The sequence below is a fragment of the Lemur catta genome, chromosome 8 (genome assembly GCF_020740605.2).
Source record: "Lemur catta isolate mLemCat1 chromosome 8, mLemCat1.pri, whole genome shotgun sequence".
NCBI classification, from domain to species: Eukaryota; Metazoa; Chordata; class Mammalia; order Primates; family Lemuridae; genus Lemur; species Lemur catta.
The window spans coordinates 89,769,038-89,782,168 of NC_059135.1; positions in this window are offsets into that span (position 1 = coordinate 89,769,038).

Consider the following 13,131-nt stretch of genomic DNA (forward strand, 5'->3'; position numbering starts at 1 on the left):
ATCTGACTATTCCATCCCTAAGTATTTAGCCAAGAGAAATGAAAATATATGTCTGTAAAAAGTCTTGTACACAAATTTGTCCATGGCAACAATATTCAGAAGATGCCCAAAATGAAAGCAATTAAAATGTCCATCCGCTATTAACTGAATGAACATAATGTTTCATACCCATGTAATGGAAAACTATTTAGCAATAAAAAGGACTGAACAATGCATACAAATTATAATATGGATAAACTTCAAAAACATTATACTAAGTCAAAGTCTCTCAATCTTGGTAGTATTGAATTTTGAGGCTATATAAGTCTTTGTTGTATGTGGGACTATTTTTTGCTTTATAGAATGTTTAATACCATCCCTGACATCCATTTACTAGATGCTAGTAGCACCCACCCCAGTTGTAATGCCTAGAGCTATCTGTAGACATTGAAAAATATTCCCTGGGTACAAAACTACCCCTGGTTGAGAACCAGTGCCATAAGTAAGAAACCAAATATATAGGGTTCAATTTGTAACCAGCTCCATGAACCCCTATATGCTTTTTAATAGTATAATCTTCTCTCCCCTAACTACCTACTTGACTCTTTGAATTCTTTCCCAGAAATGATGGACAACAACTCCTGGCCTCAAGTGATGCTCCTGCCTCAGCCTACCAAAGTGTGGGGGTTATAGGCAAAAACCACTATACCTGGCTTGAAATGACGCATTTTCTATAAGACCAAGGGGTTTAGATTCTGAAGGCCCCAGGGCAGACTTTCTGATGCCAAAATTCACTACTCCCCACAACTTGCCCCCAATGCATGTAGCCCCTTGTGTGTTATACCATGACCTGCTACAAGGCACATGGTCCCCCCTTTAAAATCCCATGTATCCCTTAGTCAGAGAGACCGATTTGAGGCAGCTTCTCCCATTCTCCCAACAAGACATCTGTTGTATTAAAAATTTTTTTCTTCCTTGGCAGTCCTCATTGTCTCAACAATTGGATTTTTGTGTAACGAACAACTGGACCTAGACCAAAATGACCCTTGTGGTTTTGACAACACATTTATAGGAAATGTTCAGATAAGAAAAATCAATAGGGACAGAACATAGATTAGTAGTTTCCTGGGGTTGAGATTGGAGCTGACTACAAAAGGCAATAAGTGATCTTTTTGGGGATAACCATATGTATTAAAACTTGATTGTGATGATGGTAGAATAACACTGAAAATCTACTGTAATTCATTAAATTTTACACTTAAAACAGATGAATTATATAGTATGGAAATTATCAATAAAGCTGTTAAAATAGTAAAAATTAAACAAATTATAACTAACCTTGAGAATTTAAATAAACACAGGAACAAAATAAGGAGAAAAATGGAATACTAAAGAGCCCAAAATAGAATTTTTAAAGATGAAAAATAAAATTTATGAAATAATTTCACTGAAGGCCATTAAAAACAGATTAGATTCCACAGAAGAAAAGATCAGTTTATTAGAGGTATAGTAATAGCAACTACACAAAATAAAGCTTGAAGTGGGAAGAAAGTAGATAAAAAGAAGAGCTTTGATGATTGGTGAGAAACATCAAGTAGTCTTTATATATATATATATACATATATGCACACACATACACACTATATATGTGTATATATATTGCATGTGTATATATATGTCAACTATATTACAACAAAGACACACACATAAATTTCTGAAAAACAGTGCTAAAGAGAAAAATATTATAATCATCAAAATAAAAAAGGCATGTTACTGTAATTGCTATAGAGAAAGTGTCAGCAAATTATAGCCCATGGGCCAAAGTTTCACATTTTTAAAGGTTTAAAAACAGCAACAACAACAGTAAAAACAAAAAAGGATATGAGACAGAGACGTTGTATACCCCACAAAGCCTAAAATATTTATGATCTAGCCTTCTACAGAGAAAGGTTTGCCATCTTCTTCAGTAAAAAAACTGTGAGAAGAAGACCATATACTGCTCATCATAAACTGTGTGATTTCAAAGATAATGGAATGATATCTTTACAACAAAATTATAAACAAAGTATTAAATATCTTCCACAAATGTGAATAAAATATAGAATTTTTCAGACAAAGACTGAGACAACTTATTTCTAGTGTAACTATCCAACAAAAATTTTAGAGAAATTTTTTTCAGACAGAAAGAGTTTGATGCCAGATGGAAATTTTGATCTCTACAAATAAATAACGTACAACAGAAATGGAAAATATGTGCATAAAGTACTTTAAAGAAACAAAGCTTTTAGAGGGCTTACTGTTTAAGCAAAACTAATAACACATTGTGGGGGTTGCAACATGTGTGAAATTAAATGTTATGGCCAAAATTGCAAGTAGGATGAAGAAGATGAAAGGGAAATGTACTTTTGTACTTTTAACAAATTATATGTGAAATAATAAATTACTTGAAGATAGACTTGGAAAATTAGTCTGTAGACTCAGACATAATAACAAGAAAAATAAGTAAAGGGGCATAGCTAATAATCCAACACAGGAAATAAAATAATCATAGACATACCTCATAAATTTGAAAGCAAGGGGAAAAAAAGGACAAAAATAACCAAAGAAGAGATAGGACAATTCTAATATATATTTTAAGGTCATAGATACCAGATCATCTTTATTAACAATTACATTAATAATAAAATAGTCTAAAATCCCAATTAAATAGCTGAGATTCTCAGAATGGATGCCACCAGTATTCTCTCCAAGAAACTTACTTTACATGTAAAGACACATATAGGTCAAAGTAAAAGAATGGCAAAATATGCACCATGCAAACACTAATATTAAGAGAACTGATTTGACATTTTAATATCAGCAAAGTAGATTTCAGAAGATGTAATATTACCAGAAATGCAAAAAAACATTTTATAATAATAATGTAGTAAACTTGTCAAGAAGATATATGTGAAAGATCTAAAACAGCTTTGAAATTTATGGAGAAAACACATCAAACTGAAAGGTGAAAAAGACAAATCCACAATTATGTTTGTAAATATCAACTATTCTATCCATAAGTGATAGAATACATGCACACAGCATCAATAAGAATATATAAGATACCATCAATCAACTTGACCTAACAGAATGGACCACATAACTACTGAAAAATACATGTTCTACTCAAGTATTCATGAAATGTTCATTAAGGAAGACAATGTAGCCTACTGTGAAATAAATTTCAATCAACGTAAAAATATTGGTGTAACTTCAGAAAATTATTTTATATATTTATGTATTTTACCATATTGACAAAATATAAGAGAAAAAATACTACCAACTCAATTGATGCTGAAAAATCATTTGAAAAGTTTAAACACACATTTCCTCAATTTAAGAAAAGGGCATGTGCAACAAATCTGTACTAACATGACACTTCATAACAAAAAAGAATTATTTCTTCTTAGACCAGGAATAAACCAATAATGGCCACTTTACTACTTCTACTGGTGATCCTAACTGGTGAAATATGGAAAGAAAAATAAATAATAATGATGATAAAAATTTGCAGATTGGAAAATAAGAATAATGTCTTTACTCTCAGATGCTATGATTGTATAAATAGGAAATCCAAAGGTATCTACAAAAAATACTAATAAAGATAATATGTAAGTTTAACAAGGTCACAGAAAACATGATTAATTTGAAAAAAAATCTGTTTCTATATTCTGGAAAAATTGGAAACTGAATGTTTATAAAGTAAGTATAAAAGTTACAATTGCATTTCAGAGAGAGGGCCTAGGGGATACCTAAATTATTGGAAAAATATGCCATGTTTAGGAATCAGAAGATTCAATAATGCTAAGATATCTATTCTCATCAAATTGATATAGAGCTTCAGTGCAATTCAAATTCAAATTCCAGTAGATTTTAGCATGAAATTATCATGATGATTTCATAAGTTATATTGACAAGCAGAGCAATTAGGACAGTCAAAATAATTTTGCTAAAGAATAACAAAACTGGAATAAATTACTTGATTTCAAGACTGATTATAGAGAAATGTATATAGGTCAATGAAACAGAAGACAATGCAAAAATAGAATTACATATATACAGTCAACTGATTTTTTTATGAATAGTGCCAGGGCATTTCGATGGCCAAAAAGTATATATAGTTTTCTCTAAAAAATGGTGCTAAGGAATAGGACACTATTGGACAAACATGGACTTTGACCTTTGTGTCATACCATATAATAACATTAACTCAAAATGTGGCATATATACCTAAATCTAAAAGCTAAAGTTATAAAAATTTCTTGAAGAAAACAGGAGAAAATCTTTGCAACTTTGGAGTAGACAAATATTTTTAGATAAGTTGCAAAAAACCATAAAAAAATGATATTGTGTTCCATTGAACCAAAATCTTATGATGATGAAAAATATTATTAAGAAAATATATTGCAAGCTACAAAGTGGAAGAAAAAACTCATAATAATACCTATATCTGAAAAGCAGCTTTTATTTACAATATATAAATAGTCACAATTCAAACAAAAAAGTATTGGCTCTCCAAAATTGTCAAAAACATTTGAATAGTTCACACAGGAGATATAAAAATGACCTATAACCACATGAAAAGATGTTCAATATCATTAGTTTCTTTAAAAATGCAGCTTAAAACTGCAGTGAAAGACCACTACATATCCACTGGAATGGTTGTAATCAAAAAGAATGACATTATTGCGTTAGTAAGGATTAGCACAACTGTAACACTTCATTACTAGTGGGAATATAAAATTATATAAGGACACTGAAAAACTAATGCATCTTAAAATTTTAAACATATACTTTCCATATGACCTCTCAAATTCACTCTTAGCTAGTTACCCAAGGGAAATGAAAAAAACAAACAAACAAACCAACTATGTTCAGGCACACTGTTTATAAACAAATATTTATAGCAGCTTTATTTATAATTCCAAATACTGGCAATAGATAAATGGATAAACAAATTGCTTTACGTGTATTCAACTGAATGCCATGCAACAATAAAAATGAATGAACTATTGATGCATAAGCATTTGTACATTTATGAAAAATGTATAAATCTAAAAAAAATTGTGCTGAAAGAATCTATGCCTCAAAACCCATGTATAACCAATGATTCAACCTTGAATGTAAGCATAATAAATTAAGAGATACTTCACAAAAGAGAAAAAGAATGTGAATGAATTCAAGAAAAAATTTGCACAGTCACATTTGTGATCAGGAAATGAAATTTAATGCCACAGTAAAATAGCATTTTATACCTCCAGATTGGCTAAAAAACAAAGCACACACACAAATCAAAAATCCTGACTATACTGAATGTTGGCAAAAATATGAAGCAGTGGATACACTTTTATACATCTGATAGATGTATAAATGATTCACCTTTAAAAAAGCATTAACTCATAAAGGTGGGCATGTATAAAACAACTTGCCCCATTTCTCCATGTGTATGCACGAGTGTGTGTGTGTGTGTGTGTGTGTGTATGTCCGTTAAGGAAACTCTTACTGGTTTTCCAGGAGACCTGAACATGAATGTACAATGTGTCTTGCTCACAATAGTGAAAAAAAAAAAAAAACTACATTGATCCCCTGAACACAAACCAAATCTCATTCAGGAAAATGGGATAAGTAAATTTTGGAAGATTCAAAGAGTGGGATGTTATAAAACATAGAAAACAACTGAGCTACAGCTATGTGTAACAGCATGGGTGTATGTTAGGGGAAATAACTTGATATTTTATAAAGTTAAAAAAGATATATTACATAAGAAGTCCTACTTGATGGAAGAACACCATAATAGAAGACCTCAAGTGCATGAAAAACAAAGTTGAGGGTAGTTGGTGCCACTAGTGGTGGGAGAAACACAGAGTCGGAGAGAATGCATGGAGCTTCGAGCATTAATAATCTGGGGAATACATATTTTCTTCAGTTGAGTGGTGTGTTTATGGCTTTTCATTTTATAATTATTATGACCAATTATAACACATATACTAACATATTCTTTTGAAAGTCTCAAGTATTATATTAAAAAAAGACAAATACCTTCCCACAGAAAGCTTACAATTAACAGAAAGTGCAGACATACCCACAACTAATAATTACACTATATCATACAAATACTATATGATAAGGACATTTAAAAACAAAACAGCTATATTGTTTTAGTAAAGCATGCACATTCAAAATTCAAACAAAAATTTTAATTTACTAATTTAACAAAGTATAATTATACAGTACAACACCCATTGAGTTCTTTATAACAGTGCTTTCCCTTAATTTTCAGGGTCAGCTTAAACATGGTTGGAATTCATCTTTCTCATTTGTTCCTTCTTTGACTAACACTTCCTAAGGCTCGGAAACAAGGATTGAATGAAAAATGACTACATGTTCAATAACTGATTAGTGCAGAAATACTTGTCAAATATTTATTTTGAATTACTTAGAATAAGGCAATACTCCTCTATGCTGTATGAAATTCAATCAAGATTCTCTTTGTGATACTGTGTACACATTGTTCTCCAGTGCCTTTCTTTATTAAATCCTCTTAGAACACAGACTTTATCATGGTTTGGAGATTGTCATGGCTGATTATAGAATGCCAGAGAAAATGAGTTACCATAGTGGTTATTTACTTAGTTATTTATATTTTTTAATAGACTTTATTTTTTAGAACAGTTTTAAGTTCACAGAAAAATGGAGGAGAAAGTACAGTGATTCTCTGTATCTCTTCTTCCCATGTGCATGCCTAGCTGCCCTCATTATTAATACCGCCACCAGCGTGGTGTATCTGTTACCATTGATGAACCTATGTTGACATTGTTACCACCCAAAGACCATAGTTTACATGAGGGGCAGTGTATAAGGACATCTATCTACCATTGTAGTATTATAGATCAGTTGACACCAGGGACCAGTTTCATGGATGACAATTTTTCCACAGACCAGAGCAGGGGGTGAGTGGGGAGTGGTTGGGGGAAGGATGGTTTTGGAATGAGTCAAGTGGATTACATTTACTGTGCAGTCAAACCTCTCTGCTAATGATAATCTGTATTTGCAGCCACTCCCCAGTGCGAGCATCACTGCCTCAGCTCCACCTCAGATCATCAGGCATTAGATTGTCATAAAGAGCACAACCTAGATTTCCCACATGCGCAGTTTACAGCAGGGTTTGCATTCCTATGAGAATGTAATGCTGCCGCTGATCTGACAGGAGGCGGAGCTTATGTGGGCGACTGATCAGTGGCTGTAAACACATATGAAGATTCACTTGCTCCTCCACCGCTCCCCTCCTGCTGTGTGTCCATTCCTGACAGGCCATGGACCACTACCAGTCTGTGGCCTCGGGGTTGGGGACTGCAGTTATAGAGAATAGTTTCACCGTCCTAAAAATATTCTGTGATTTCACTTATTCATCCCTCTCCTTCTTTCAATCCTTGGAAACTGCTGATCCTTTTTACTGTCTTCATAGTTTTGACTTTTCTAGAATGTCATAGAGTTGGCCTCATATAGCATATTGCCTTTTCTTTTATATTTTTTAAATTTTTTAAAAAACTATTTTTTTATTTCAGAATATTACGAGGGTAAAAACACTTTGGTTACATAAATTGCCCTTGCACTGCCTGAGTCACCGCTACAGGTGTGCCCTTCCCCTAGAGGGTGTGCACTGTACCCATTAGGTGTGAATTTACCCATCCCTTCTCCCCCTTCCCACCTGCATGACACCCCATAAATGTTACTTCCCTTATATGCACTATCATTAGAGTGAACAGACAACCTACAGAATGGGAGAAAATATTCACATGCTACACATCCGATAAAGGGTTGATAACTAGAATCTGTATAGAACTCAAGAAAATCAGCAGGAAAAAATAAAACAACCCCATTAAAAAGTGGGCAAAGGACATGAACAGAAAGTTTTCAAAAGAAGACAGACTAATGGCCAACAAACATGTGAAAAAATGCTCAGCATCTCTAATCATCAGGGAAATGTGAATCAAAACCACAATGAGCTATGACTTAACTCCAGTGAGAATAGTTTTTATCAAAAAGTCCCAAAACAACAAATGTTGGTGTGGATGTGAAGAGATAGGAACACTCATATACTGCTGCTGGGACTGCAAACTAGTATTAATACAACCTCTATGGAAAGTATTATGGAGATACCTCAAAGAACTAAAAGTAGACGTACCATTTGATCCAGCAATCCCACTACTGGGTATTTACCCAAAGGGAAAAATGACATTCTATAAAAAAGACATCTACACTTGAATGCTTATATAGCCTTGTTAGATTGACTTCTTTCACTTAGTACTATGCATTTAAGGTTCTTCCATGTCTTTCCACAGATTGATAGTTCATTTCTTTTCAGTTTGAATAATATTCCATTGTCTGGATTTACCACATTTGTTCATTCATCTGCTGAAGGACATGCTAATTGCAAAGTTCTGGCAATTATGAATAAAGCTATTATAAACATCTGTGTGTAGGTTTTTGTGTGGACATAAATTTTCAGCTCCTTTCAGTAAATACCAAGGAGCATGATTGTTAGACTATATAGTGAGAGTATGTTTTGTTTTGTAAAAAACCACTAAACTGTCCTTTAAAGTGACTATACCATTTTGTATTCCCACCAGTGACGAATAAGAGTTCCTATTGCTCTACAACCTCACCAACATTTGGTGTTTCAAGGTTCTGTTATTTGTGCATTCTAATAGGTATATAGTGGTATCTCTCTGTTGTTCTCATTTATATTTCCCCAATTAAATATAACATGAAGAATATCTTCATGTGCTTATCTGCCATCTACATGTCTTCTTTAGATATCTGTTAAGGTCTTTGGCCCATTTTTAAATCAGGTTGTTTGTTTTTTTGTTGTTGAGTTATAAGAATTCTTTGTATATTTTGGATAGCCGTCCTTTACCAGATAAGTATTTTGCAAATATTTTCTTCCAGTCTTTGGATTTTCTTTTCATTATCTTGATGGTGTTTTGGCTGAGAAGAACTTTGATACTTCAATGAAGTCGAGTATATCAATTCTTTCTTTCATGGATTGTGCCTTTGGTGTCATATCTAAAAAGTCATCACTAAACCCAAGGTCATCTAGATTTTCTCCTATATTATCTTCTAAGTGTTTTATGGTCTGGCATTTTACAAATAGATCTATAATCTATTCTGAGTTAATTTTTATGAAGGGTGAAAGGTCTATCTAGATTCTTTTTTTTTTTTTTTTTTTTTTGCACATGGATTTCTAGTTGTTCCGGCATCATTTGTTGAAAGCAATTTATTTTTTACTGTTATTCATCAAGACATCTTAAAGAAAGTTGAGCAGGTATTGTAATACTGTTACTAACAAATATATATTCTCTTTTGTAATCATGAGGCTGGAAATCCATCTTAGAAGAGCTGCCTAACTTTCTGGCAATATCCTTTTTAAAAAAGTATGGTAGATTCTCCCCAGGGTTTATGTATGATTTCATTGGAGGCTGACGAGGGCAGAAAAATACTTGAAATCTTTTTTCTGTTATTTAAGTATTATTAAATTGGAATAGGTCCTTTATGAATTATATGTTTCATGCACATTTAAATGCTTTCTACTGTAGGTCTGTCTGACATTCATTAGGAATATATTCCAGAGAATGTCATGAAAATGTAATGTTGAATACTGAGCTGTATTTTTGATGGATGAGGAAAGTATTTTATTTACCGTATTTCATGGGTACTAAAATAAAAAATTATAAAATACATTTTAGCAGCCTCTGAAATTTTGGTACACCCCATAATAGAACAACAATTTTAGCTGTATTTTTTTCTTAGTGGTATATAAAATAATGGTTATTCTGAAAATCACTGGTGTCTTAGATTAGATGAAATAAGGTAGTAATTAATTGTCAAGGTGCTAACAAGAGAGATTGTTACCTGTTTCATTGTTACTTCCTTTACAAAATTCATGAGACCACATTACATGTTGCTAAAGTAGCTAATAAATATGTGTCTATAACATAACACTGTAACACTGGTTATGTGAATTGGAAAACACAAATTGTCAGACTCTAATTAGGAAGGATCCTTATTGAATCATTTGCATTATTGTTTTGCAAAGCAATTAAACTTTTCTGTTCAGTAATTACCATACTAAGTAAGTTAAGTTGATAGGTCAATCTAGGATTTTAAAGTGTGAATGAGGAATGATGCAAACATACATACAAAGGTCATTAAGACAATTGGAAAGCCATGAGAAAAGATTTTGGTTTGCTGCAGGAAGACAGAGAAATGTACCACAAGTAATTACCAGCATAGTATTATAGAAACCCCTCAGTGAACAAACTGTACCTATTAGAGTCAAGAAAGTCTTCATGAAGAAAAGTTCAAAAAAACTTTTTAATGTGTCATGTGAAAATCAAAACCCAATGGCTTGCAATTCAAATAATCCACCATCCTGCATTCTAATTGTAAACCCTTCTCTATATCATCTGTTTTTTATCTCTTCCCAACACCAATATATACACTAACAAATAAAACCCTTGCTTCACATATAAAAATAATATTTTCTATAATATTTTTGAAATTATTCTAAAGAAAGCTGCTTCATTTTTAACATTTATCTCATGAATTGTTTAAATAATGAATCTGACTTTTATACTCATTAAATATTTTGCTATTGCAAACATCAGATTCTGTAAATATGTATCTGTATTCGAAATCTATTTTTGAAATATGTTTCTATTTTTTTACAGTTAGTAGATTTCAGTTAAGTGCCAATAAAAGAAACAAAGTGCATTTGAAATGAAATAAAAATTCCAAGTAATCTTTAACTTGGAAGTGTGCGCATAAACAAACCCAAACCCATTGGAAAATTGTAAGACCATAGGTATAATTTTTATGTGAGCAGAATTTTGCTTAATTTTAACTAAAATGAAATTTTTTCCCATAAATTTAAATGGCCATAAATGTTTACCAGTTTGACCATGAAAATTCTGGTCATTTGACCAAGGGAAGTAGAATACACAATTGGATATGGGAGAGTTTATTGACATGAGGCCACAGTCTTATTATCCAATATTTAATATACTGGCAAGGGCACCTTGAATTGAATCTGATATGCTGCTGAAATAGTTTCTTAAAGCTAGAAAATAATGATAGGCTGTGGTAAATGAGATGAAATATCCAGAATTTCATTGTCAGATTATTGGGTGGAGGTGGAGTGTAAAAGAATGGATGAGGAGTGTATACTAGAAACGATTGATTGCATAACATCAGAAACCCCAGCAAATGACTATATTTATATTAGTGAGGGGAAGGGAAGCCATCATCATTGAGAAGCTCTGTGGTGACTGCCTTTTGTAGTTCAGAGTTGATGGCTGGGGAGGGTGATATGGAATTGTCTACCAAGTGTTCAGGAAGATGATAGAATTCTGAAATATAACGGTCTAGTGGCATTCCTTTAATCATGAGAGGTAAGGTAACACAATTACTATAATGGGCAAAAAACCTGGAATAGGATTTAGCAGGCTCTGGCCCACATCTGTGATAAAGGCAAATAAACCATAGTGTTTCTAGGAACAACATAGACAGTGTGATGGTTAATCTTATGCATCAATGTGGAGGGTGTTTTTGGATGAGATTAACATTTAAATTAGTGAATTTTTTTGACAAAAGAATCCTATTAATACAGAACAAATGTATTGTTTTTCTTTATAATTAAAAAATGTGGTCAAGTGAAAATTAAGCATCTATTTTCCCCCTTGGCTAAATAAATTCCTTGAATTTCCTTTTCCGCAGAGCACTGCTGTTTTTGTAAATATTAAAAACTAAGTGGAAAGACAACAATTCCTTAAAGGTATAATAGAAAATATACTCATTTCTTCACCTCATTTTTCCATAGTAGCTCTATCATTACAGTTTACTATAGACCAGTCACTTCTCTATAAGTTAAAATTATAGTGAGAGATATAAATTGGTGAATTTTAAGTAAAGCACAATTTCTGTAATCTGAGTGGGCCTGATCCAATCAGTTGAAGTCTTGAATAGAATAAAAAGATCAGCTTCCAGCTAGAGGAAATTCTTCAGCAGATTACCTGTGGATTTCATATACACCATCAGCTCTCCCCAGCCTCCAGCCCGCCATCCCACGGCAGATACTATACTCACCAACCTCCATAATTGTATGATCCAATTTGCTATAACACGTTTCCTTTTCTCTTATATACACATCATATTGGTTCTGTTTCTCTGGAGAACCATGGTTAAAACAGAGAGGCATTCACCAAGAGGATTGCTTGACATTTAGAATAAAAAACCATCAAGTGAGAGAGAGAGAGAGCAAAAATTCAATGAAAAATCATAACCTCTTGTCCAGTTTCTATACCTGAGACAATCAGACCTAGATCTCATCAATTGAAGGATTCCTTCAGGAAGAATTTACAACATCAGGGCAAATGTATGTGGTAGTAATTTCCTCCATTTTGTTCCCAAAGGAAGCTTTGGACACTTACCTAAATAATTAGCCCCTAGAGAATGGAGAGTAGCTGGATAATTTGAAAGTAGTTGTGGTCGGAGCTGGCACTGACTGTAAGAGGCCCAGTCTGCTATCACAACCACTGTTAGACTGGAAACATACAGAGGAAAGTGGATACTGGGAGTCCACACCAAAGTGTATCCTGTGGGTGATTCAACAGGCCCACGGTCCTATCTTCTGGTCATTTCTTTCACTCCTAAGAGCATTACTGGGATGGATATATTTGGCAGTTGAAAAAACTCTGGCCTATTATTCTGTAATCTGTGGAGCAAGAGTGAAAAAGGCAGAAAAGTTCAAGTTGAAGCCCCTGAAACAGCTCCCTCATCCCCAGTCAAGAGAATAAATAAGCAAGACTACCACATTACAGGTGAATAAGCAGAGGTTTGTGCCACTCTCAAAGCTTGAAAACTCTTTTAGTTATTGGTCTAGGCAAAGAATTTATGACTAAAACTCCAAGGGCAATTATAGCAACCATAAGGATAAATTAATGGGACTAGATTAAATTAAAAATCTTATGCACATCTACAGAAATCAACAGAGCAAATAGACAACATAAAGAATGGGAGAAAAATATTCACAAACTATACATCCAATAAAGGGCT